Here is a 25,393-nt window from a genome sequence, read left to right as displayed (position 1 = left end):
AAGTTAAAAACAACTCTTTCAAGAGTTATTCTACTAAAAGAGAGCAGAGAAAGTGCAGCAGCTCATGGAGAGGTTGGGCTGAGAGAAGCTTTAAAAAAAATGATAGCAATTGTAACATTTTAACTGATGACATTACTCTGGTAGAAAGCAAGAAACTTATGCTTTAGAGACGAGTGAGAATTACAGGAGTGATGCCTTGAGTAAAACAGAATGGATTCTGACCCACAAATGGAAAAATTGTCTTTAGACAGAAGCAGACAGGGAGGTAGAGGAAAAGAGTGCAGAAGTTTGCAGGTGAGTCCCTGGGGGGAGGAATTCTGCACAGCTCATCTGATTGCTTCATTTTTCTTAGTGAAACGGAGAGCAAGGCCATTAGCTGAGAGTAAAAGTGGGTGAAGCAGTATTTGGAGTTTCAGGAGAAAGAAAGTACAAAACAGTGAAAATTTTATTTTCAACGTAATATTTTATTTCTAAAATAGTGAAAGATCTGGTAGATAAAGGGCCCATTTGTGATTCATGGTTACGAGCTGTAAAGTAAAATATTTCAACATGATTACATGTTTGTTTGTTGGTTTATTTTCCAGCCATGATCAGCTGCCAAAACAAAGGAATAGAAATGGAAGAGTTAGAGGCAGTGTTATGCTAGAGCTGTCCCTCAGCGAGCTGATTTTAAAGCCTGAAATCGGCCATGGTGAGTATTCATACCAGAGAAATGGGTAAATGCTACAGATCAGGGATTTTCTTTTTTTTTTTTTGTTTTTTGTTTTTTGTAACAGCACACCAGTACAGTACTGCCTACAGGTTACACACAGAGTCTATTCTGTGCTTTCTCTTCATTCCATCTTTATGAAAAATCTTCTTAAAAGATTAATACTCAAGGGTGGAAAGGTGGAGACAGTTTATGTTCACTAACTGACTTCTATTAACTTATACACAATGAAAATCATCAAAATTTTTATCTAAAATCTTTGTATCTTAAAATTTGATATATTAGGTCCTAGTCTCTGGAACCTTTATGGGCAGATGCCAGAACAAAGGAATATTTATACAAATATTTCTAGCAAGAAATGTCATTCCACATTAGAAATAAAAAATAACGAGATATCCTGGTGAATCTTTTGTTTTATTTTACCACTCCATAATCTTCTCATTCTCCTAATCAGTCAGCATTCCCTAAGGATGCTCCTAAGCAGGGGATCTTACTATATGATTGCCACAAACCTCAGTGCTTTGCAATTTAAAAATAACTCCCACTGAAGAAAGCATGCAGTAAAGCAAGGAAGAAGGTTGATATTATTATAGGAATAACCTGAAAACTACTCCACTCTTTAATGCAAATGATTTGTATACTCTAGTAGTTTTATTATGAATGATTTACTATATCCCAAATCAAAGGTATGTCCACTGGAGCTGAGGATCTTTGCTGTAGTATAGCTTTCCATGTCAAGGTCATCAGTGTGGGCTATTACAATGCCTTGAAGGAGCTTTTGTGCTTTGAAAGGATTATGCCCAATTACTTAATTTTTTAATTAATATAACTTTATTAAAGTTGTAATTATAAAGGAAACTAGCTTCTCTTAAGCTTTTAACTAACAAATCTTATTCTACTATTTATAAAAACTAATAAACAAGAATTATTTTCTCTTTTTCTTTGGTGAATGTTCAATTAATTCAAGTTGAATAGACTAAATTAAATAATCCCATTGACAAATTTAGTAAATTACATTTTCTAAAATATGTTGGACTATACTTAGATATTTAATATGTTTGTTTTTTTAACATTTAAAAAAACTCTCTGACAACTCAAATTCAAAGCCTTAACAAGAAAAATCCAGTTTTGCATTTAAAATAGTCTTGCAAATATCATAAACTTTAAAATAGATTGTATCTCAAATTTTCGTGTTTTCACAAACTTAGTAAAATTTTCAGGTATATTTTTAGCTTAAAAGCACAATTCCAGAATCCATTACACTTTTTAATATATGTTCAGATCCTTTTATATACCAAATACTTTTTTTATTCTTTACGTTTTTTAGAGAAACAAGGTCTTGCTATGTTGGCCAGGTTGGTCTGTAACTCTTGGCCTTAAGCAATCCTCCCTCTTTGGCCTCCCAAAGTGCCAGGATTACAGGCGTGAGCCACTGTGCTTGGCCTAATATACCAGATTTTATTAAACATTACAAATTCATTAAATATTACATATATTAAACTGTCCCTATAATTTAAAATTTATTCCAGACCTTTAACTAAAAGTATAAATGATGCTGGGTTCATATATTTCATGATCTCTGAATTTAATTTAAAATTTTATGTGATCGATAAAATACTTACTCATCAAGGGAAGCAAATTTACCATTTCTGGGCAAGTGAGGATGACAATTTGTGATAATGATGTGATTACCTAAGAGTTAGAGACCAGGAACAAACCCAAGGGCCATATACATAGAGTGAAAATTTGAACCTTAAATGGACATGTTTAGTCCTTCTTTATATTCACTATAAGGTAAAGGTCTTTAAATCCACATTCATATTCACTTCTTTCACCTGTTTTCTGTTTACTAAAGTCTGTATCCTCTGTGGTTTTACTTAACTTTTTTCAGCTAATTTACTTAGTTTAATCTGAATTAAATTGTATAATCTTTCAAATTTTGGCAGTATGTGTAACCAGAGATATTAAGTTATATTAATGGCTTTATCTTGTCTTTCTGTGTCCATTTATTCTCATTCCGTAGACTCCTTGTTATCTTCCATGTTTTGGTCTCTCTTTTTTTTTTTTGAGACACAGTCTCACTGTCACTCAGGAGTGCAGTGGTGCAATCATAGCTCACTGAAGCCTGGAGCTCCCAGGCTGAAATGATTCTCTCACCTCAGCCTCCCAAATAGCTGGGACTGAAGGTATGCATCATCATGGCTGGCTGTTTTTTCTGTATATTTTTTAGAGACAGTCTCACTACGTTGCCCAAGCTGGTCTTGAACTTCTGGACCCAAGTGATCCACCCACCCCGGCATCCCAAAATGCTGGGAATACAGGCATGAGCCACTATGCCCAGCCAATGGTCTCATATTTTGAATACAACTTTATTGTCAGCCAATACCAAAGCTCAATGTTGAATATATGTCAGAGAGATGGCCTTGTAAACCCAAATTTTATCATTTTATTTGTCTATCTTTAGTACCTCATGTAAATGGAATCATATTTATTTGTCCTTTTGTGTCTGACTTATTTCACTTGGTATGTTCCAATGTTCATCCATGTTGTAGTATGTATCATACTTCCATTGATTTTCAAGGCCGAATAGTATTCCACTGTGTGTATATAGCACATTTTGTTTATGCATTCATCTGTTGATGGACGTTTGGATTGTTTCCATCTTTTAGCTATCGTGATTAACACTGCTATGAACACCAATGGACAAGTACCTGTTTGAATGCCTGCTTTTAATACTTTTAAATATATACCCAGAAGCAGAATTTCTGAATCACATGGTAATTCTACGTTTAACTTTTTGAGGAATTGCCATATTCTTTTCCACAGAGGCTGTACCATTTTATATTTCCACTAGCAATGTAAGAGGGTTCCAACTGTTCCACATCTCTGCCAACACTTGCTGTTTTCAGTTTTCCTGGGATTTTATTTATTTGTTTCATGATAGTCATCCTAATGGGTGTGAAGTTGTGTCTCATTGTGGTTTTAAATTGCATTTCCCTAATGATTAGTGATGTTGAGTATATTTTCACTTGCTTCAGTTGTATTTGACATAAAACTGGGCATGGTGTATGGAAAAGCATGGAAGCTGTATTCAGGTACAGTAGGTTAGAATTTCAAGTCAAATAATTACCACTATATGAATCAGAATAATTTATTTAAACTTTGAGCTTCAGTGTGCTCATTTACAAAGTGAGGGAAAAAATACTGATTTTGCGGTGTTTAAGGTACACATTCAAATCATGATATTATTAATAATTTTCTAAAATAGGAAAATCAATTAATGTTTAATTTCAAGATACTAGATGTGTTGGCAAAATTCCAAGTGAGAGTTCAGTGTTTCTAGTAGTAAAGAAATTCTCTACTTCCCAAGTCATTTAACATCACATTAAAGGAGAAATGAAGATAGTCCTTAAAATAATAAGACTACTGATCATAAACTTGTATTTTAATGTATAAAAATTACAGTAAAAAAAATTTAATGTCTTTTGAAAAATAAAACACACCCACATTTTTTCCCCTCTTCTTTACTACCAAATCCTTTTGCACAATTAAAGATTTAAATTAAATAACAGAAGAAATTCTAAATTTCTTGTAATGGAGGGGTTTGAAGAAACAAATCTTCAGCTACCGGCAGACATTTTTCAGTAACAGACAAGGGTGATATTTTGTTTAATAGAGACAGAGAATTAGGTTTAGTGGTGCTTTTGTGGAAGAGTGGTAGATCTAACTCCCCTAAGTGAGAACCATTATTTTGAATAAATACTTCCGTGTCAGAGAAAATAGAGACCAAGACCCTGTAATATAGACAAAAGAAAGGAAGGACACAGGACTGCCCACTCCTTTTCAAGCAGAGATCTGTTACAAATGAAAGCAGTATTTATTAAAACATTTATTTTCTGACTTTCTGCCAAGTTATATCAAGTAGATACGAAGCACGATCCGAGAAGTAATCTGGCTTGCAGTCATTAATCACATGTCACTGCTTCACCTTGGGTGTTTAAGAACTCCCCTTTTGCCGAAGCAATGGATGACTGTGCAGAGATTCATGTTATGACTTTTAAAACAAGAGTCTCAGACATAAAAATCTTGTACTCATAACATACTGAACACATAAGACTTCCACTGAACTATTTTGAAGAAATTAAAACATACTTGTCGGCTTATTTGATTAGTGCCTATACCTACATCTCTTGAGAAAAATGAGTGAGTTTTCATGGCTCCCATTGAAACGCTAAGGTTAATGATTATGGTAATCTTTTCTTGTACCTCCAGAATGAAAAGCACACAAAGTGGAAACAATAATTTTTTATAAAAATGACTCAGACCTGGGGTTGAATCCTTGCACTAGCACTTAATATCTGTGGGTGGCCTATGCCAAGTTACTTAATCTCAGTGAGCTTCAGTTTTCTCATCGCTAAGATGGGGATAATATTACCAGCCTCACAGGACTAGTGGCATCATGAAATGTGATGTTGGCGAGTGCATCTGGCACAGTGCCAGGCTAGCAGATATTCAAAATAACTTTGTTTCTATCTTTTCTTTTATCTGTTGTATTTATTTTTATTAATTATAAACTTTCCATGAATGTATGACTCATCTCTCCAACTTCATATATAAGCTTCTCAAGGGTAGAAAAATTGTATCTCCTTTTTCTTCTATATGAATATAGGGCACTACACATAGTAATCAATATGGTATGTCTTTTTTCCTAATTATAAAAATAATATATTTTCACTTTAGCTGATTTAGAAAGTACTGAGACTGTAAAGAAAAGTATTTTAAATTGCCCATAATACAACACCATAGAGAGAGCCATCATAACTCTTTTTGACATATTTCCTGCTAGTATTTTCCCTGTGTGTGTTTTCAATTAGGATCATGCAGTACTAAGAGATTTGTGGTGTGTTTTACTTTATACAATGAACATTTCTCATATCAGTATTTTTTAATGTGAATTTTAAAAGCTGCATAATAGTCCATTGGCTGAATATTCATGTTTTATTTTACCACACCACTACTTTTGCACATATTTCCAAATTTCCACTATTATAAATAATTCATGAAATGAAATTGCACATGAATCTTTGTGAAAACTTCTTGTGATTACATTAAAAAATTCAATTGAGTGGAATTAAAACATTAAAGGTAGAATACTTTTTAAAGGACTCACCCTTTTTACCCCCAAATTAATATAACTTTATGATTTTTACTTATTTATAAAGTGGTCCTAATACAATATTTAAGCATTACAAATATTATTCCTGTGGAAAAACACTATATCTCTTGTTTATTGCTGTATTCCCTGTGACTTGCACATTATAGCAGCCCCAGAAATATTTGTAAAGTTAACTTGAATTACCTTAAAACCTTGCCACTATTGACATTTTGTCCTGGATAATTGTAGAATGGTTAGCCACATCTCTGAATTTTCCCTGCCTTAAGCCAGTAGCACTTCCTCAATTGTGACAATCAAAAATGTCCTCAGTATTGCTATATGTCCCCTGAGGGGAAAAAGCTTTCCCTTACACACACGCTACTGAGAAATATTGCCTTACAAACTAAATGCAAAACACCAGCAATTTCACTAGCTGTAAATACAGTCTTTAACATTGTGGTGCATATCACTTGTCTATGAATTTTCACATCTATATTAATTTTTAAATAGGAACATAATATTTATACACTTTTATAGCATGTTGTTTATGTTTAATTACTTAAAGTATCTTGGGCTTCCATCTCTAGCAATGATAAAGATTTATTTCATTCTCTTTAATGGCTGAATAGTGTTTCATTGTGTGGAGGCACCAAAATTTCTATAACCAATCCCTACTGATATATATTCTGGTTGTTCTGAATTTCTTTACTATTATAGAAACTATGTCAGTTAAATACAAATATATATATATATATATATATATATATATATATATACATATAAAAACACAATACATTCGTCTTTAAATTCTCATCCACTTTCTTCATTAGGATAAATTCTCAGAAGTGGAAGACATTGCCAAGTTTTTCCTCAGAAAGGTGATACCAATTTATAGTTACAGAATTAAATTTAAGAATATGCGAATTGTTCCAATTTTTATTTGCTTTTCTAAATTTAAGAATATGTGAATTGTTCCAATTTTTATTTGCTTTTCTAATTTAATCTGAGAAGGTGCAGATTCCCCCATACCCTTGTCATGCCTGATCTTATCAGTGTTTTACTTTTTTTCAGATATTTTATAAGAAATAAGTATTTCCATCTTAACTTATATTTCTTTGATTACTAGTGAAGTTGTGTATCTTTTCATATATTTTGAGGACAATTGGCATATCGTCATATGTTAATTGCCACTTCTTATGCTTTGCCAGTTCTTTTGGGGGTGTTATTCATTTATTTTCTTAAATATTTGTAAAGGCTTTTCATATGTTAGACAAAATAAAAGAGAAGAAAGAGTAGTAAAGTTATTGGCTGAGCGAGTCAATAGCAAATTAGGGGTTTTTAAAATATAGATATTCTAAATCAGTGATTCTTAAAGTGTTTGCTATGGACCTTTGGGAGATCTGGAAGATTAACAGCAGTTTCATACTAATACCAAATGTTACTGTCTATTTATCTTTTTACTCTCATTCTCTCATAAGTGTACAGTGGAGTATTTTAAAGGGTAAATGACATGTGGTGACATTATTTTTCTACTAACTAATGGAATGTGTGACTTTATATTCAGGAATTTGCAGAATTCTCTAAGATAATAGCTTTAGAATGTGTGCATATATATGCATTTTGAGATATTACTTTATATTTATCTCAGTATTTCTAATGTGCCCTTTTTAGCTATCTTTTTAACATCTTTTATAATCTTTTACTTCATTATTGTCCAAAATATAATTATTTTGAAATGCTGAAATTTTCCTTATCTTTCTATAGAAGCCCAAAACAAGTGTACATTGTGTTCTTGTTTAGTATTGATATTTTAATTTTTTGAAAATTTTTCTAATTTTTAAAAATTTCCCTAATACTATTATTTGAGTTAAGGAATATTATTCTAAAGTAAGTATAATTGACTTATACTATTTTTTCTTGTATTTAAGGATGAATTCGGCCAGGCGCGGTGGCTCATGCCTGTAATCCCAGCACTTTGGGAGGCCGAGGCGGGTGGATCACGAGATCAGGAGATCGAGACCACGGTGAAACCCTGTCTCTACTAAAAATACAAAAAATTAGCTGGGTGCAGTGGCAGGCACCTGTAGTCCCAGCTACACCGGAGGCTGAGGCAGGATGAATGGCGTGAACCCGGGAGGTGGAGCTTGCAGTGAGCCAAGATCGCGCCACTGCACTCCAGCCTGGGCGACAGAGCGAGACTCCGTCTCAAAAAAAAAAAAAAAAAAAAAGGATGAATTCTTGGCCTAAAAAGGGGGAATCAAAAGACCTGCTTTCCTATGCTTCAGCTGCAATGTCTATTTCTCAAGATGCTGAAAAAGATGATTTAGAGTTTTATGATTAATGGAAGGAAGGAATCTACTGTAAAGAAATTGGATAATACTATAAATAAGAAATAAAAATTATTTGACAAAGGCTATCTTCCCCTTAGGAATTATATGTACTACTGATTTACCTTATTGTATCTTATTCAACGGAACGTTTTCAAATAGTATCATATTGCCAGTTACATTGTGCTATCATTTTGAGACAAATCATTTGGGGTTATTAATATAAAGAATTGGACAGTTTAAATGTAGATGTGATAAGCTATTTTAAAATTCAAATTTGTTACAGCTTTTCAACTCAAAATGAAGAAGCCAATGACGCATCTTACAAAATAACTTATATATTGCATTGGCTAGAGAAGCACATACAATAGCTGAGAGACTAATAAAGCCTTATATGGTTGACATCGTTAATACCTACTGGAGAAAAGTTAGGAAAGTAAATCATGACACTGACACTTCCCAACGACACAGTAACTTGTCACATTAAAGACTTAGCTGCAAACATGGAAGCTGAGTTAATATCTGCAGAGTTGTACTTTTGCATTGCAAAATCTACAGACTTGGCTTTATTTGCTGTTTTACCTGTATTCATACAGAATCAGTACCAACCAATCATAGAAGTTTTCCTATTTGAATTCTTGACAACAAGTGCAAATGGTGATGAAATATTCCATGTGTTTATGTTAATCACCTCCTTTTCAGTTGTTGATGAGGGAGCAATTCTCATCCTAAGGTTATGGAGATGACCAAACATACAACACCCAATACTGAACAGATGAGATCGACCACGGTATATTAGTCACACATACTCACAGCCTGGAGTAGGAGCACAACGCACCATGTTAGGGCCACAGGAGGGTAACACTTGGGAAAAGAGTGAACAAATAAATGGTTGTGGCGGGGCAGGCTTTGGTAGTATCAAGAAGGTGAGGCACCCATGGTTCCCAAGGCAAGATGCCATTGTTTTATTTAAATAATTCTGTAGTTTGGCACGGATCTGAAAGCTACCACTCAGGATAAGCCGGAATTACATTCATTTGATTTGATAAGGATTACTTGGCTAAGGCACCTTATCTGTAGGATCAGAATGGGGAGAGAAACTTGCAGCTAGGCCATTGTTTAGGCACCAAACTGTAACAGTAGTCACTGCAATTTTTCCTGCCATACTCTCACAGAAAAAAAAATAAGTCACTTTCACTTAAGAATGCCCTTGATGTCCTTGATGAAACAGTAAACATTATTCTTTTCATGAAATATCAACCATTGAGTAAACATCATTTGAATATATTTTGTATAAGGAAATGGAAAGTACAAATAACACACTTCTATACCCTGAAGTACAATGGCTGTCTCCAGGAGGAGCACTTGTGATCATTCAAGTTGCGAACTGATCATGCTGCTTTTTAATGGAACACTTATTTTTATTGAAACAATGAATGACAGATAAACTCAGGTTATTCATACTTGGGTATTTGGAAGACATCTTATCCTTCAAAGAAAACAACTGACAGTACTTATTGGCAATGATAAAATTTGAGCTTACAAGTGAAAATTTAAATTGTTAGAAAACTTGTGTCTGTTCCTGTGAACTTGACAGTTCCCCAATACTTAATAACTTTTCTGATGAGGTCAGTAGTGATATTGAATAACATGATTATTTGATGTATAATGGAATATATCATCATTTAGAAAATATTCATAAATCGCTGAATTGATATTTTCCAAATGTACACAGTTACAAAAGCATGTAAGAGTAAATGGCTGATTAAAAGTGCTAATTAGACAATGGATTTTAATGTAATAAAGTGTAAAAAGCTCACTGGTATGTTATCAAATTCCACACTAATCTTTTAGAAACTAATATTGGTGAAGTTTTAGTGTAGTATCAGAGAAGAATATTCTCAATTAACTTATGTGCTGCAAAGCAACCACATTTGTGATGGACCACATACCAGAATGGTCTCATAAGATTATAATAGAGCTGCAAAATTTATATTGCCTAGTGATATCGTAGCTATTATAATGTGGTAGGGTAAGGGATTACTTACATATTTGTGGTGATGCTGCTGTAAACAAACCTATTCCTCTAGAAGAGTCTCAGGCAGGTCCTTCAGGAGGTATCCAGAACAAGGCATTGTTATCACAGGAGATGACACGTCCGTGAATGTTATTGCCCCTGAAGACCTTCCCATGGGACAAGATGCAGAGGTGGAAGGCAGTGATATTAATGATTTTGACCCTGTGTAGTCCTAGGTTATTGTGTGTGTTTAATAGAAAAAAGTCTTATAGAAAAAGAAAATCAATAAAGAAAATATTTTTGTACAGCTGTTCAATGTGTTTGTTTTAAGCAAAGCATTATTATAAAAGAGTCAAAAGTTAAAAACTTAAAAATGTGTATAAATTAAAAATGTTGTAGAAACTAAGTTAATTTATTATTGGAAAAAAACTATTACTTTATAAATTTAGTGCAGCTCTGTAACTGCTCAATGGCTCTTCTTGCTTGTTGCCCAGATATAGCCAATTTGTCAAGGCAGTGGAGTTGCAGTAGAAGAATTTTACACATGTAGAGCCTGCCCAATGGAAGACTAGAGTTTTATTATTACTACAATCAGCCTCCCCAGTAACTTGAGGGCTAAGGTTTTTCAAAGATAGTACCGGGGAATGGGTGAGGGTGGCTAGGCAATGGGTGCTTGCTGCTGATTTTGGGCAGGAGTGTGATCATATAGAATGGGAAATGGTCCTCATGTGCACTGAGTCACTTCTGGGTGCAGCCACAGGAGAGGTTGGCAGGTCTAGGTGGAGCCATTGGTCTTCAGGCATGCAAAAACCCTGTGAAAGGCCAATCTTAGGTTCTACAATAGTGATGTTATCTGCAGGAGTATTTGGAGAAGTTTCATTTCTTGTAACCTCTGGAACTGTGGCTGGAAATCCTTTATTGTGTATAACTTAGCAGAATTCAGGCTCTTCTATCCTCTTAGCATGGTGGTCTCTCATTAGCTTTCAAAGGTGGTTGAATTTTTGAGAAGGGCTACTATCACTTAAACTATAAATTGTCTCCTAAAGTTAGCTTGGCCTAGGCCTAGGAATAATTAAGGGCAGACTGAAGACCAAAGGCAAGAAGGGGGTTGGCCAGATCAGATCTTCTTCACTGATACAATTTTCTCACTGTTACAATTCTTGCAAAGGTAGTTTCAGCCTAAGTGTAATGTCCCAAGCTTTCATATTCATTCACTAATCTCTCACTGACTCATTCAGAGCAACTTACTGTCCTGCAAGCTTTATTCATGGTAAGTTCCCTATACAGGTGTACCATTTTTTATCTTTTATACCATATTTTTGCTGAGAATTTTCTATGTTTAGATACACAGATACCATTGTGTTATAACTTCCTACAGTATTTAGTACAGTACATGCTGTACAGGTTTGTAGCCCTAGGAGCAATAGGCTATGCCATATAGTCTAGGTGTGTAGTAAGCAAAACCATCTAAGTTTGTGTGAGTACACTATAATATTTGCACATGGATGAAATTGCTGAATGGCACATTTGTCAGAAAGTATTCCCATCGTTAAGCAACTCATGACCTGGAAACGCTGTTAAAAAAACTTACCCCTCTTCCAATTACACATCTGTGGGAAGCTAGGTTTTCTTTGTCCACTCAACCAAAACAACGTATTAAAGCAGATTGGATGTAGAAGCAGTCATGAGGATTCAGCTACATTTTATTAGGTAGACATTCTGTGTTTGTGCTTTTTTTTTTTTTTTGAGATGGAGTCTTGCTCTGTTGCCCAGGCTGGAGTGCAGTGGAGTGTTCTCAGAGTGCAGTGGTGCGATCTCGGCTCACTGCAACACCCGCCTCCTGGGTTCAAGTGATTCTCCTGCCTCAGCCTCCCGAGTACCTGGGATTACAGGCACCCGCCACCGTACCCAGCTAATTTTTGGTAGAGACGGGGTTTCACCCCACTGGCCAGGCTGGTCTCCAACTCCTTACCTGGTGATCCAGCTGCCTCGGCCTTCCAAAGTGTTGGGATTACAGGCGTGAGCCACCGTGCCCAGCCTGTGTTTGTGTTTTAACACACAATTTTGTTTACATCCTCCCAAAGCTTCTGTCCTTACATTTGCAAATTTATTCTTTCTTTCATTTGCTGTATATAATAAGTTGACAAGTTGTTCAGTCCTATTACTTATATTTCTGTAGAAACTGAGTCTATTTTATTTCAGTCTATACAACCTACTACTCTAGTTCAGGTCATCATAATCTTTCACTTGAATTATTGGTAAAGTCTCTTTATAGATATCAATGATTCAGTTAGAAATCTCAGTCAGAGATTTCCAAAAATGTAAAACTCATTCTGAATTCTCAAATTCCATAAATGTAAAACAACTTCACTAAATTTAGTTATCCTTGTAATCTTTTTCATAAAATATATTATTTGTTTTAACATATTAAGGGATTTAATATTGATATTGAAGATAAATATTTTTAAATTTCTCAATTTGAATTTCAAATATGATAAATACCAATAGATATAACCCATATAAATACAAGTTTTTTGGGATTCTCAGTAATTATTACAAGTGTAAAAGGGTTCTGAGACCTAAAAGTTTGAGATCCACTATTTTAAAGAATATTTTTGTCAAGGAAAATGAAATATAAGTTTGTAGACCTTCTGTAGTTTATATATTTTCCATTAGTCTATGTAATTTCTTATGGAGAAAACCTGTGTTCAGGGAGTAAAAGTTAGAATGACTTTTCTGAGGGAAATAGCTAATATGTTTAAACATGTTCAGTTCTTGCTTTGTTTAATTCAGAAATGCCCTTTTAAGAGCTTATGATAAATAAAAGCGGGCAAGTCCAAAATTTTTAAGTTTATTCAAATATACATACAAATTTAAAACATTGTTCATAAGCGGGAAAAAAGTAGAAGTGACTTAAATGTTCATCAATGTGTATGTTATTGAAGATTTTTCTCTTGATTCTCTTTTTTTTCTCCCTATATTACCATAACCACATTTCAAATGACTTTCAAAAACTGGTAAATTTAGTCCAAATTCTTAGTATTTCCAATATCTTGGGGAATTTTCTACTTGAATATGGAATGAATGTTGAAGATACTACCAGTATCTCAAAGTCAACATCCCAAAAGCCAGATGCATCTGTTGAACCATATAAAATTGCCAATACTGATTGTTTTTGCATCACAAAAACTGGAATTTTACATGATTCACCCTAATAAAATGTGACATCATCCTCCCAAAGCTTCCATCCTTACATTTAAAGTTTCATTATTTCATTCTTTCATTTGCTGTATTTAATAAGTTGACAAGTTGTTCAGTCCTATTGCTTATGCTTCTGTAGAATCTGTGTCTCTAATTTATTTCAGTCCATACAACTACTACCTTAGTTCAGGTCATCATAATCTTTTACTTGAATTATTGGTAAAGTCGCCTCATGGGTCTCAATGACTCAGTCAGAAAAATTGTGTACCTACTCCATTCTAGGTCCTTGGTTAAGGGGATGAAGGCGCAAAGATGAGTGGAACATGAATAAACTCCACGAGATTCAGGCTCTAGTGGACCAAGAAAAATGAATCTACAATCTAATATTCACTGTAATAACACTTACAAAGCCTTCAGAGCAACTGAAGTCAAACACAGTGAAAGAAATAAAGTATGTCTTCTGCATGCAAATGAACTATTTTAATGATCATTTCCCTTCTTTTTTTAATTTTTATTTTAAACTTATTTACCTTTTACTGTGAGCCAGACATTGTGGTCAAGCCTGGTGATACAGTGGTGAAAAAAACAGTTAAGGCCTCCCCTCATGAATCTCACAGAGTGAAGAAGAAGGCCATTAACAGTAGCATCACATATATAAACATATAATTACAAGCAATGGTGGGAGCTTTAAGGGAATTAAAAGTAATGGCAAAAAAAATGCAATTACTTTTACACCAACTTATACGTGGGGTATACGTGGACATAATTGAGATTGGAAGAAAATGAAAAGTGTTCATGAGAAAGTGACATTTAAGCCAAGACTTGCAGATAAGTAGATTAAGCAAGAAAAGAGAACAATCGAGGTATTCCCAGCAAAAAGAACAGCTTGAATAATACAATGTGTGAGAGAGAAATGGGCATATTTGTGTGACTACAAAGCATATGTCGGGTGTGATAATATACATTAAAGCATGTTACAAACCATAAAGCCCTAAGTTATGTTAACTATTATTGGTAAAACTATTCACAAAGACAACGATAACCACTGATCTCATGGATCTCACGAATAATGTTACTTGATACCTATCATGACTCAACAAGCACTAAGATTTGAATACGCTGCCCTATTACTTTTCCTCTGAAGTGTCTACAAAAGGGAATTTTATCATCTCTGTGATGTACAATTTCCTGTTCACACTAGCAAAATGGAAACATAAATGACTTATCTTTCTCATTAAACAAGTAAGTCAGCCACCAAATTCTATTGATTATAGAACAAAAATAGTATTTAAATCCGCCCATGCTTCTCTATTTTCACCTATATTACCCAAATTCAAGCGATAAATTCAGCTGCAGACTTTACAAGTCCCTAGAAGGACTTTAGAACCTCCTTTTAGCTCCTGTAAAGGGAGTAAAGCCCCTTTACTCCCAGCCACCATCCACAGTATATTTGGTCATGAGAGTTATAGCTGTGAAACAAATTTCATTATGTTACTTCCTTACTTAAAAATTGACAGATTAGGCCGGGCGCGGTGGCTCACGCTTGTAATCCCAGCACTTTGGGAGGCCGAGGTGGGCGGATCACGAGGCCAGGAGATTGAGACCATGCTGAAACTCCGTCTCTACTAAAAATACAAAAAAATTCGCCGGGCGTGGTGGCGGGCGCCTGTAGTCCCAGCTACTTGGAGAGGCTGAGGCAGGAGAATGGCGTGAACCCGGGAGGTGGAGCTTGCAGTGAGCCGAGACTGCGCCACTGCACTCCAGCCTGGGTGACAGAGCGAGACTCCGTCTCAAAAAAAAAAAAAAAAAAAAAAATTGACAGATTAAAGAGCATAACTGTATTTGTTGATGCTTTTTATACCTGCAACCCCTAATACATCATACATTGGTGAAGCACTCTAGGTTTGTATTGCACAAGTAAATGAGATGAGGAGAAAGAAGCTGAGGCTCTGGATTAAACACAGATGAAAACAAGTATGCATAGTACGTTAACCTGAGGCTAAGTTAAGTACTCAAAAGATTTGTCTTTGGACATTCAAATCTGATCTTAATGGGCACTTATTTTCATTAAAAATAAACTAAAATAAACTGTATATTTATTTTTAACATTTATGTCTCTTTAAAAATGTATAGCAACAGCTTATTTAGAACATCTGTTTAATGATATAAAACAGGAGATGTTTTTCTCATATTATCATCAAATTTGTACATGTGGCCTTTGTTAATAAAACACTTTGTCTTTCCCTATGCTCATCTTAGAAACATAAAAGATCAATCTCCAAACACTTTTCTGAACTTTCTTAAATGCCTTAATTCCACTCAGGATGCATGTGACCAAATGTAACAGCTATCTTTACAAAGACCTTGCAAGCATTTTAAACCCAACCTTATGCCCGTAGCTAGCTGCTTTCATGTTGAAGTTGTTTCCAGAATATTATATGAACTTGGCTTTGAATGGGGACAAACACCTGCCTAATTCCACCTTGGTGCATTTAATTGACTTCCTAGAAAGAATCACAGAAAGAAGGAACCTAATTTCCCATACTTTGTTCTTCCTCTTTCCTGCAAACATGAACAGATATCCACTGATGTCCAACAAATACTTAATACTATTACCAATTTCTTTTGAAAAGGTTTAGTGGGGAAGTAAAAAAGGATGGAATAGAAATAGTAAAAATTCTCCTATGGATTAAAGAAATTCAATTCCATCTCTAGAAATGTGTATTAGGAAACCTTACTCCTAGGAGAAGATGATGCAGAGATCTGAGAGCTTTCAAAATTAGTCTCACTGCTTAGATACAGAAAACAGGTAATATAGAAGCTTTCTTAAAGCTCTGTTGAAACCTTCACTTAACTTGTACATAGACCAGATAAATGGTTTCCATATTTTGGGCATGTAAAGCAAGACTGCTGCCAATAATACCAATAATCATCATCGTCATAATAAACGAGATAGCCATGTCATAAAATCCACACTGTCTCCCTAACAGCTTGGCCTTCAGGTGTTATATGTCTTATCAATGGATTGAAAGAAACACTGTTATTCTTTGCTTCTAGAGCTTTGTCAAGCAATAAAAGATCAAATAATGTCTTTAAAACTCTCCATAGCCCAAGATGGACAGTTAAAATAGTGTCTTGCTGCTAGGTATTCCTATCGATACCTTTCATATCATTTTACTTCTCCTTACAAATCAAACTATGATTTGCCGTAAACTGAACTGTAACCTGGGAATCCAGCTATACTCTGTCAGCTCATATGTCATCAACTGTCTCGAATAATAGCATATCTGAACTCAGGGGGCAATTTTGTTGATATATGATACAGAATGGAACACAGCTTATTCTTTTGCTGCTATATTGACTTTGCTGTATGACAGTAGCAAGAACATGGCATATTTTATTTTTAATTTTCCTAAACGGCCAGGGCTTAGAAAGTACTGAAAACAAAAAGATGTAGCAATTTTCCTAACTATATTGTCACTTTAATATGCCACTAGAAATCGATTATAATTATGATAATAGTCTTATTGTTTAATTTTTAAAGATTATATTTTAAATTATTTATTTATTGTATTATAAAGATATTTAAATTAGGGTTAACAAGTATATTCAAGTGGGCACTAGATATTTAAGAAAATGAGTACTGAAGATTTATAAGTAGTCAGGTTGAGGGATGAATGCATTAAGTAGTCACTATGTTTTAAGTGTTTGCTATGCGTTGCTTCATTCTGTTTTCCCACTAACCCTGTGAAATAAGGGTTACTGGTGTCCCAACTGCATTCCCTTCCCTTTACCACTTCAGTATACATTGTCCAAATTACAATTGCCTGCAACTTTAACCCTTACCCAAGAGCTTTCTCTGGCTGCTGAATCCCACAGTACTAGCTTGTGTGGTTGACTAGTAGGCTAGCAGGGAATTACTGCAGACTTCTTTCAAAGACTGAGAAGAGTTGGTATTCCCCTCTTCTGCCTTTACCATTGTGAGGTAACTCTACTACTGTACTGACTCACAAAATTCCCCCAGTGGATTAATTTCCAGGGCTCACATGTCAACTGCCCATTAAAACACATTTTGTTGGCTACCTTTCTTTTTTTTCTCACTTTCACTCATTCCTACTGGTTTTTGTTGTTGTTGTTACTTTTCAAATAAAGTACTTGCACTCAAATTCCTGTGTCAAAGTCAGCTTCTGAGAAAACTCAAAGTAAGATATCTCCATTTTACAGAAAGATAAGCTGAGGCTTAGAAAAATTAAGTTACTTTCCTAAGTTCACATAGCTTCCCAGGATGCAGGCCCAAGGTATTATCTTTAAATCCCTAAACACATAATCATTAGACATACTACTTCTATTTGGTAATGTAAAAGGTCCTCAACCTCAACTTCAACAATATACTCATAAGCACTAATTAATAACACTCTATTCACTCAGATATCTCATTTCTAAATAAAATTGAGAAGCATCATTAGGAAAACAAATATTATGAAAATAATCCAAGAAACAAATTTCAAAAATATTTTTGAAAAAGGCTGGACATTTAACATTAGGTATATCTCCTAATGCTATCCCTCCCCCCTCCCCCCACCCCACAACAGTCCTCGGAGTGTGATGTTCCCCTTCCTGTGTCCATGTGTTAATGGGTGCAGCACACCAACATGGCACATGTATACATATGTAACGAAACTGCACATTGTGCACATGTACCCTAGAACTTAAAGTATAATAATAATAAAATTTTTTTAAAAAAGGAAAATTTACTTGAATTTAAAATGTAGACAATTCTTTTTTAAGAATTAAGAAAATTGCCGATCATAATTCATGTTTTATCCTAATGAAGTCCTAAATGAGAACTGGAATGTGCTCAGTATAGTAGCCAGTTTATAGTAGGCCCTCAACAAACTTGGATTCGTTTACTTTTTTCTCCTCCTCCAGCCCTGAAGCCTTCATGGTGAGGGGAATGAACAGTTTTCCCCTACTATGCATCAGAATCACAAGGAAGATTTTAAATAGAGAAACATAAAATAAACCCACTTGATCGTACTGTATTATCTTTTTGATGAACTGTTGGATCCAGTTTGCTAGTATTTTGTTGAGAAGTTCTGTGCCTATACACATCAGGGATATTGGGCTATAGTTTTCTTTTGTTGCTTTGTCCTTATCTGGCTTTGGTATCAGAATGATACTGGCTTCATGGAATGAGTTAGGTAAGATTCCTTCCTCTTCAATTTTTTGGAATAGTTTTTAGGAGGATGGATACCAGTTCTTCTTTATAGGTTTGGTAGAATTTGGCTGTCAATCCACCTGGTTCTGGGATTTTTTGGGGGGCAGGGGTGATTGGTAGATTTTCTTTTTGCTGATTCAATCTCACTACTCATTATTAGTTTATTCAAGATTTCCATTTCTTCCCAGTTCAATCTTGGGAGGTTGCATGTTTCCAGGAATGTATCCAGCTCCCCTCTAGGTTTTCTAGCTTGTGTGTGTAGAGTTGTTCATAGTAGTCTCTCATGATCTTTTGTAGTATCAGTTGTGGTATCAGTTGTCATGTCTCCTCTTTCATTTCTTCTGATTGTGTTTGGATCTTCCCTCTCCTTTCTTTGGTTAGTCTAGCTAGAGGTTTATCAGTTTTGTTTTATGCCAGGGATGCAAGGATATTTCAACTTTTGCAAATCAATAAACATGATTCATCACATAAATAGAAGTAAGAATTAAAACTATATAATCATCTCTATACATACAAAAAGAATTTGACAAAATTCAGCATTCTTTCATGATAAAAACCCTCAGCAGACTAGGCATAGAGAGAATATAAATCAAAATAATAAAGGCCATATATGACAAACCTACAGCCAACATCATATTGAATGGGGAAAAGTTGAAAGCAATGCTCCTAAGAATTGTAACAAGACAAATATGTCTACTTTTACCACTCTCATTCAACATAGTACTGAAAATCCTAACCAGAGCAGTCAGGGAAGAGAAAGAAATAAAAGGCATCCAAATTGGAAAAGAGGAAGTTGAATTATCTCTGTTCACAGATGATATACTCTTATACCTAGAAAACCCTAACGACCCCTTTAAAAACTCTTAGATTTGATAAGTATAGTAAAGTTTCAGGATATAAAATCAACATACCTAAATCCATAGCATTTCTATACACCAATAACAAAACAAGAACCAAGTTAAGAAGACAATCTCATTTACAATAGCTACTAAAATAATAAAACACCTAGGAATATATTTAAACAAGGAAGTAAAAGATCAAAACAAGGAGAACTACAGAATTCTGATGAAATAAATTGTAGATGACACAAACAAATGGAGAAACATCTCATGCTCATGGATCAGAAGAATTAATATTGTTAAGACGACCATACCAACTAAAGCAATCTACAGATTCAATGCGATCCCCATCAAGATACCAATGCCATTCTTCACATAATTGGAAAAAAAAATCCTAAAATTTATATGGAACCCAAAAAGAGCTCAAGCAGCCAAAGCAACTTTAAGCAAAAGAATAAACCTGGAGGCATCACATTACCTGACCTCAAATTATATCACAAGTCTATAATAATCAAAACAGGGTGATACTGGTATAAAAATAGTCTCATAGATCAATGAAACAGGTTAGAGAACCCAGAAATAAAGCCGCATATCTACAGCCAATTGATCATTGACAAAGATGACAAAAACATACACTGGGGAAAGGGCACCTTGTTTACTAAATGGTACTGGGAAAATTGGATTGCCATATGCAGAAGAATGAAATTGGACCTCTATCTCTCACCATATACAAAAATCAACTGAAGATGGATTAAAGACTTAAATATAAGACCTGAAACTATATAAATATTGGAATAAAAGTTAGGAAAAAATGCTTCTGGTCGTTGGTCTAGGCAAAGAATTCATGACTAAGACTTCAAAGGCACAAGCAACAAAAACAAAATAGTCAAAATGGGACTTTAAACTAAAAAGCTTCTGCACTGCAAAAGGAATCATCAAGAGACAGCTTACAGAAAAGGAGAAAATATTTGAAAACTACATTTGACAGAGGACTGATATCCAGAATTTACAAGGAACTCAACTCAACAACAGCAAAAATAAATAGCCCCATTAAAATGTAGAAAAAGGACATGAATAGATATTTTTCAGAAGACATACAAATGGCCAAAAAGCATATATAAAAGTGGTCAATATCACCAAGCATCAGATAAATGCAAACTAAAATGACAATGAAATATAACTGTCAGAATAGCTATTATTAAAAAGACAATAACAGATGTTGATGAGAATGCAGAGAAAAAGGAATGCTTATACACTATTAGTAGGACTGCAAATTATTAATAGTATAATCTCTATGGAAAACAGTAGATAGAATTCTCAAATAACTAAAATGTTACTATTTGATCTAGCAACCCCACTACTATCTACCCAAAAAAAATAAATCATTATATAAAAAAGCCTGCACTTAATATGTTTATCACAGTGCTATTCACAACAGCGAATATTTGAAATCAACCGAAGTATTCATCATTGGAAAATGGATAAGGATATGACATATATATATATACACACACACATTCAAATACCACATATTCTCACTTGTAAAGGAGAGCCAAATAATGTGCATACATGGACATAGAGTATGAAATAATACATATTGAAGACTTGGAAGGGTGGGAGGGTAGGAGGAGGAAGAAGGATGAGAAATTACTTAATGGCTACAATGTACATTATTCAGATGGTGGTTACATTAAAAGCCTAGATAGACTTCACCACTATACACTATAACCATGTAACAAAATTGCACAAATAAATAAGTAAACTAAATTAAAATTATACACATAATTTTTCTAAAAAATAATAAATAGAGAGGCCTGAGTTCCTATCCATGAGACTTTGACTTAGCATACTTAGATATGTCCATTTTTTAAAGTTCTAGAATCCAGGGACAGGATAGTCACCCCTGTGTCATAGCCAGGGCTGAAGGAGAGTTGCTACTACAACCCGCCTAATCAGCCCTGATTTCAGAGAGTAAAGGAGTTAAAGAAAACAGACACTGGGCCGGGCACGGTGGCTCATGCCTGTAATGCCAGCACTTTGGGAGGCCGAGGCGGGCGGATCGCCTGCCTGAGGTCAGGAGTTCAAGACCAGCCTGGCCAACATGGTGAAACCCCGTTTCTACTAAAAACACACACAAAAAATTAGCCGGGCATGGTGGTGAGCACCTGTAATCCCAGCTGTTCGGTAGGCTGAGGCAGGAGAATGGCTTGAGCCCAGGAGGCAGAGGTGTCAGTGAGCTGAGATCGCACCACTGCACTCCAGCCAGCCTGGGCGACTGAGCGGGACTCTGTCTCAAACTAAAAAAAAAAAAAAAAAAAAAGAACTCAGACACTGTTTAAATTCAATGGACTGATTCATTGAGTTTAAACTTTTTTAGACATTTTTTCCTTGGGTTGTGTTTGCCTGACACTTTGATCCTGTCAAATATTTGTTTAAATGTCTTACTGGGACTCAACCTAACCATCCTATTGAAAATTCCCCCTTGCCGCGTCCTGTTGCCTCATCTCATTTCTCGGTTCTAGTCTCCTTTTCTCCCATCTCACTCATCTGAATCTAACATACTATTTGCTTCACTCATGCATTGTATCTATTATGCATTTTCTGCCTTCCTTAAATAGAATAAAAAGTAAATGAAAGAAAAATAGCTCCTCAAATTTCTCAGAAATTCTAATATGCTTAGCTAGAATCTCTGAGCCTTCTTGAATTTTCTTATAAAATCTAAATATCCCAGCTATAATTTTGCCATATCATCTTCTCTCCACGTGTAAGCAAATTTAAATACTGATTTTATTAGTAGGATTTTATTCAATGTAGTGAATAGCAGGATCTTCGCTAACAGATTTTATGCTAAGAATGGTTTATTTTCTAAATGCTGCTCTGGTATCAAGATAACTGTGTTTCTTAAGTTCCAAAATATCTTGTATTCTGACTAGAGGATGTGGCATTAAAAAAAAAAAAAAAAGAAAGAATATTTCAGAATTAAATAAAGGTCAAGGATTTGTAAACTACAATTTCTAAGGCAGAGAGAGAATTTGAGTATTGTGCTATGACTAATACAAGAATGATTTATTAAAAGCTCAAGTCCAGCTACAGCTCAACTAAGGTCCAAGGTGGAATCAAGTTTGAAGATGCAACTCTAGAGCTTGAATTAGATGTAAATACTAGAAATTTATGGTTTGCTCCTTGAAGTATTTGTTTTTCTTGGTTCAGAGGCACCCTGGGGAAATGACCCTGTCTTGGGTTCAGCTGTAGAATTCAGAATGGCTCAGAATGTAGGAATCTGATTGTTCTCTGATTTCTTCAGAGGGCTTCAAATGGCCTACTTGTGAAACAAATTTTTAACATCAGTGATAGAGCATGCTGAAAAAAATCACACTGATTCTAAGCTATCAGAATTTCATTGTGGTGTAAGATGGAGGCAAAATTAAGATCATTTAAAAAAAATCCTGCTATAAAGTTGTTGAGAGAGTGCTAAAAAAAAGGCTCCAAGTTTAGAAATGCCAATTTTATGAATTATCTGTTGTAATCTTTGGAAAAGTTTATAGTCAGTGAAAAAAGCATTATTAGTTGGATTCCCTAATCTTTGAAAAAGTCCATCCCAGGAATTAATACAATTGCAGACCTGAATGGCTGTAAAATCTACATCTTATGCAAAGCATAGAAGAAACAGAGGAACTAAAGTATTGACTGAATAGAAAACTAAAACATTCTTTGCCCTAGAGAGCTGCTAGGAGCTGGCTCCAGCTCACCATAGTCCCTTCATCTTTTTCCTTGTTCTACTTTATTTTATAGTCTTTGAAAGATTTTGAAGAACTTATAAAATGGAAAAATTATCATCAACCATATATTTTTGAAGGAGGATTATGGCGATGTTAAGACGGAATGAGAAAGACTTGAATATGGGGGAAATCTGAAGGCGATTTAGGGACTAGATGAAAAATGATGATCTGATCAGGGATCAGAAAGAGTAGAAGCAGTAATGAAGGAATTATCTGAGGAACACTGTGAAGGTAAACCCATGAGACTTTGTGACAGATTAGATTGGGCAGGGGGAAGGTAGAAAGAGAATGGGAGTAAAACGAAACCTAAGGTCTCCAGGTTGGAAACTGAATAGAAGTCATTAATAAAACTGGTAATACCTAGTCAGCTAAAAGTAGGCATATAAGAGAAAAATATGTTAGTTTAGTTTGGTGTATATTAGTCTTGAGAAATCTGCAGAGCATCTAAGTGAACATATTCAGAAGCCTTTTCCATTTGGAAATAGGAATCTATATCTTGGTAGGAAGGTCAGCCTTGCATTCATCACTGAGAAGGAGATCACTCAAAAAACAAGGTATGAAAGGAAATGGACCAAGGATGGAAGCCAGAAAAATGACAATATTTAGAGAGCAGTAGGTGTAGCAAAGTGAAATGAGAAAGAGTGATCAAATATAGAGAAGAATCATGCAAGATACATAGGAGTAATTAGATACCTAGAAGAGATTCAAGAAAGAGAAGGTGGCCAACAGTCCCAAGCATTGTAGAGAGGTTAAAGAGAATTACTAAAAAGAAAACTTTATATTTAACACATCATCGGTGACCCTTGAGGGAGGAATCTTATTTCAGTGGTGGAAGGTTGGAACCAAATTAAAGTGGGTTCAGAGGATGTGGGAGGTTACGTAGAGAGTGGTGGGTGATTAATGAAAATACTATTAACAGAAGAACTTAAGCAATGTGTAATATAATGGCCAGACTCAAAAGCAAAGTTTGGTTGGATTGATAATAATGATGTCATATAGGCTCAACTACAAAGAGAGAGAGAGAGAGAAACAAAAAATCTGAATCCCTAAGCTTTGAAAATTTAGAACATACTACTACCCTATAAGTGAAGTTTACTAAAAGTCTTTCCCAAGATGTTGCACAGCATAAGGCATGAACTTAAGAGTTTAGGTAAAATGAGAGTTACTATTAAAATGAGAAGCAGATAGGTCTTTTGGGGCATTTAATATGCCATAGAGGATTCTATTTTCATGACCACTTAAATCTAAGACAGATCCCTTAAATTTTCTAGGCTTCTACATATTAACAGTGCTGTGGGAAGAGTTGATAGTAAAACTTTGGAGATTATGTTATTCTGCTGGCTTAAAATCATTTAAGAATTTCTCCCAAAAGATTGAAATGGAAGGAAAACTCAACAGGACAAAATTCATGTCAGTGTAATAAAAAGTCTTTCTTTTTTAACTGATGCTAGAGGTGCGTACTTGAAAACAAGATATGGCCTGCTGAGTTAATCTCACTTTGCCTCCGATCTAAGTAGGATTTCTCTAAACTGTAATTCATTGTAGCTGATATATGAAACAGGTTGACAAATGGTTTTGGAAATTTTTAAAAATTGTGTCTGCTTTGGGAGCCTTGGATTTACTTTCATTCTGAACTCCAAAATGTAACCTGCCTCCAAAATGTGGAGCTATATAACTAGGTATTCCAGTTTTATTTTGGTATAAATTTAACTGTCTGAGTCAAATATCAGATCCTCTTTAGTTTCATATATTTGCAATATTTTAAAATGTGTCTATCTTTTTTTCAGCATGGAGGATGATAGGGCTTTTGGGACTTGTGACAAGTTGTTAAATTCTAAAAGCCTTGTGTTCTAAACAGTATGTTTACATATTCAGGATATTAAAGGATATTTCCTTTTATATTTCCCTTCCATTTAAAGGAGTATTTTCTTATTTTTTAACTGACAATTATTTGACATAATGCTTTGCTTAAGCTCACTTATTTCTGAGGTCTGAAAGACCAATTCAACATTTGGAACATGGGTAAGTAGTCAAGCAGTCAAGTAATTGTTAGGGCAAAGGAAGAAAGCTGGGGCAATTTTTCTAAAAAGGAACCAATGGGAACTCACTCCCCATTTTCTTCTTTGTTCCTCCCCTTGTCTCTCAAGA

General features: G+C 34.8%; 1 protein-coding gene across 4 annotated transcripts in view; it reads right to left on the bottom strand.

Annotated features, from left to right (window-relative positions):
• The window catches only part of IL15 (interleukin 15), a 376,963-nt gene that overhangs the window by 138,139 nt on the left and 213,431 nt on the right, over window positions 1–25,393 (bottom strand). The window contains exon 1 of one of the 4 annotated variants that reach the window (XM_055275992.2): window positions 10,240–10,344. The exons of the other annotated variants lie outside the window; for them this stretch is intronic. The gene's annotated coding sequence lies outside the window, so the exon portion shown is untranslated. Of the gene's footprint in view, window positions 1–10,239; window positions 10,345–25,393 lie in introns of those variants that run through there. 4 annotated transcript variants of the gene reach the window in all.

This window comes from Symphalangus syndactylus, chromosome 4 (assembly GCF_028878055.3).
Source record: "Symphalangus syndactylus isolate Jambi chromosome 4, NHGRI_mSymSyn1-v2.1_pri, whole genome shotgun sequence".
NCBI classification, from domain to species: domain Eukaryota; kingdom Metazoa; phylum Chordata; class Mammalia; order Primates; family Hylobatidae; genus Symphalangus; species Symphalangus syndactylus.
Note: the sequence above shows the minus strand (reverse complement) of the source record. Positions and strands in the feature narration are given on the sequence as shown.